At 42.7% G+C, this 3,565-nt stretch overlaps 1 pseudogene across 1 annotated transcript; it reads left to right on the top strand.

Annotated features, from left to right (window-relative positions):
- LOC147420921 (uncharacterized) lies at window positions 1-2,503 on the top strand (annotated as a pseudogene). Its single transcript, XR_015186959.1, has 2 exons — window positions 1-133; window positions 660-2,503. The product of XR_015186959.1 is annotated as an uncharacterized LOC147420921 (transcript).
- The last annotated feature ends 1,062 nt before the right edge of the window (window positions 2,504-3,565 follow it).

The raw sequence follows: 3,565 nt of genomic DNA, 5'->3' as shown, positions 1-3,565 counted from the left end.
ATGACAATGAAATCAGTGAGACCATTTCTCGCCAACTGCACTCGCTTGACATCCAACAACAAATTGTCAGGAGCAAGCATAGGCAATTTGTCATCCCTACGTTACTTGGACCTCTCCTCCAATCTTCTATCAGGTGAGATTCCAATCAGTTATATATTGTGGCTTATCATCCTTGTCTGGTTTGAATATTGTCTTTAGCAATTCTAATTTGTTGGGCAAGCTTCTTGCGGATATAGGTAGACTATCAGCCCTGAATTCATTGGACCTTTTCTTATAACTCTTTGTCATGAGTGGGGCTTCGAGCAAGTATGGCTAGCTTGTAAAGCCTATCCATCTTAAGCGTCTTGGACCTCTCACACAACAACTTACCAAACTTGATCTCTTATTCAACAAACTTTCAGGAGAAATTTCAGCCAGTTTAGAGGGCGCACTCAAGAAAGAAATCGTAGTTCTGGAGGGGGGGGGGGGGGGGCATTTTAGTATTTTACAAATCTTCTGAGATTTGAAACGTGAAAAGACGACTAAGATTGATATTTTTTTCGATTTAATTCGAATTCTCAATTTTAGGTCTCAATTTTAGGAAAGTTAATATTTGTGATTTTTCCTTACAAACATGTCATCATTGAGTCAATTGGGCCTGTTTGGCAATAACTTGTCAGGACCTTTTCCAGCTTGCTTGGCCAACTTGTCACAGATTGAAACCTTGATTCTCTCAGACAACAGCTTCACAGGCATCTTACCAGCGCAAGTTATTCAGGAAAACTTGAAATTCCTCATGCTAGCCAATAATAAGCTGAGTGTTTCGGATGAAGCTTGGCAAGATTGTCAGAACTTGGCATGTGTAGACTTATCCAGCAATGAATTGTCTGGTGATGTGACTCATCTATTTGGAAACTGTACCTCGTTGTTGTATCTAAATATCTTCAACAACAGCCTCAGTGGAACACTATCCCATATAATTGGGGCTTCGACACGCCTTCAATACTTGAATGCTGCCCAAAACTTGCTGACTTTGCAAATCCCCCCAACAATACAAGATCTGCAAGCTCTCAACTACTTGATCCTGCACAACAACAGAATTAACAGTGCACTTCCAGATGGGATGCGACAGTGTCGGTCCTTGGAGGTCTTGGATTTGAGTTACAATGGCCTCAGCGGAACAATTCCAGATTGGCTAACAGGCTCAAGCTTCCCATTCCTCAAGATCTTGATGCTTAGCAACAACAAGTGTCATTATTCTGAGCAATTTGGATGAGCTCCATGGCATGGCTAATGCAAATAACCCATCAATGGGAACTGCAGATAGTGGCTGTATTGAGGTCTACGGCATTGAGCTAACTATCCCAATGAAGGGCTCGGAGCAGGTGTTCAAGGGTCCCTACATTGTGTCTGTAATAGCATGCAGCTTGGACTTGTCAGGAAACCAGCTGCCTCCTCAAATTGGGAGCCTCAAGGGACTCCATTCCGTCAATCTTTCGCATAACTTGTTGAGTGACCGCATTCCAGACACTTTAGGACAGCTCTCAATTCTGGAGTCGTTGGATCTTTCTAACAACAGGTTGAGTGGAAGCATTCCATCAGAGCTTTGCTCACTGAACTTTCTTGAGGCCCTGAATCTCTCCATGAACCAGCTGGAGGGAGCCATACCAGATTCGTGCATTAATGGTCATTTCTCTACATTGATTACCCAGTCCTCAGTTGCAGCTGGCAACAAGGGCTTGTGTGGCTCTCCAGTGCTCGACCAATGCCCTATTCCGAAAGATCATTAGGAAGCAGCTGTTGCTAATTATACTACCGAGTCCGGTGAGAACTTCATGGCCAAGGTGCAGGATATAATGGCGCTGGAGGGCTTTGGCATAGGGTACGCCCTCGGCCTCGGTTTGACAATTGGGTATGTCTTTTTCGTTCGACCTCGACGCAGGTTGGCAAGGTCATGCTGAGCTGGAATATTTGGGTTATCATGATCAGTGTTCTCAGCCAGCCCATATTGAAGACTATGCCCATTTGGCTGGCTAGGTAGTTCTAGTATAAGGGCTAGGCCGCATGGCCTCCGCCCTTCAGCTCTTCACCCGGTTGCCGCTACCCGCGACCTCCGATCAAATCGTGTTCAATGAGCAGCAGCCCATAAAAATTTGCGAAGTCATGTGTCGTTTTCTGCATTATCACAATAGCCGTCGAGCTTTTTGAGCAGCGGTAACTTTTGCGATGCTATTTTGAGCATTTCATCTATCTTTTGACTGCATTCATGACGCATCCTTAATCTGTGGGTACGCTAACACACGACCATGGGAAGGGCCAGCTTGCAGGCGACCTAGCCCTAAAAGTGGAGAACTACTTCTCTATGCTACAATATTATGCTCATGAGGCAACTGGATTTCATCATGAGAGTTACCTACTAGCATTCTACTTAATCATATACCGTTTAGAACTAGCTATGCTAGCCATGTAGCACTTTAAAGGTCACTAAGATGTGTTTTAGGGTGATCTAATTTCAATTTTATGAAAATTAGGCCAAAATAGCACACATTTTCTTCTGGCTCGGGTTAGGTTTTGAAATGTTATTCACACCGAACTTTAAAGGTGAAATCGGCAGCCCAATTTGTGGATATAGAATACTTTATAACCTCCTTGGCATCTCAAGCAATAATTGTAGGAAGTTGCTAATTTAAGAAGATACAAAAGTGTGTTATCACTAATCTAGTGTTAAGGAAGCTCCTCTTGTGGATGATATCCCTATATTTACCAAGAATGCTAAATGAGATGATAAGCTCCACTTGGGATCAAATTCCATGATCCTTTAAGACTCATGAGCGGTGGGATCGACGACTATCCTCTAAATCGCGGATGTCGACTTGTTTATGATCTTCAAGTAGCCAAAAGAGTAAACTCGGATGTCCGCTAACCATGAGCTCGGTGGGACTTGAACCTAGCATTTTGTTGGGTACCATGAACGCGAGCTATCCACTCTAGCCATGCGTGCATTTTAACAGTGTGGGCATATAAACCTTAGTAAACTTGGACATGCGTTGGTCGGAGTTTACCAAATCGGTTCAAGTTTACTTTTTGGAAACCCTGATCGTGGGCATCATCTTGTGGACTATATGTGTACTTGTCCTCCATGAATCCCATGGCTTGGGGCATCATTAAAGAGCCCATGCCCTTTAGTGCTAACTTCTAAGGGTATGCTCCGAAGGGGTAGGACAAAAAATCTAGTGTGTGTTGCAATTCAATGCAAAGCAAGGATCACTCTCATTGTCAGACAAATCTGCCCGATTATTCCTACGATGTTGAAATCTTTCTTCTTCTCCTTCTTTCTTTTCATATGATCATCTATATTTTAAGCCTTGCTTAGGCGCTTGGGAGGTGCACTATATAACCATGTTAATGTATAACGTGAATTCAAAAGGAGGGGTTTTAAAATGCAAAAAAATTAGGCAATTTAACAGAGATACATTAAAATAAAAGATTTTTATATTCAATTTTGAAAAAAAATCTTAAAATAAGTGTTGGAATTAGACTTGCAGAGAAACGCAACAGCTTGGAGAAGACGAAGGAAACTCAAGGC

Source organism: Adiantum capillus-veneris, chromosome 28, assembly GCF_014529385.1.
Source record: "Adiantum capillus-veneris isolate H3 chromosome 28, ASM1452938v2, whole genome shotgun sequence".
In the NCBI taxonomy this organism is placed as follows: Eukaryota; Viridiplantae; Streptophyta; class Polypodiopsida; order Polypodiales; family Pteridaceae; genus Adiantum; species Adiantum capillus-veneris.
The sequence above is the reverse complement of the archived record's forward strand: the minus strand, read 5'-3'. Positions and strand labels throughout refer to the sequence as shown.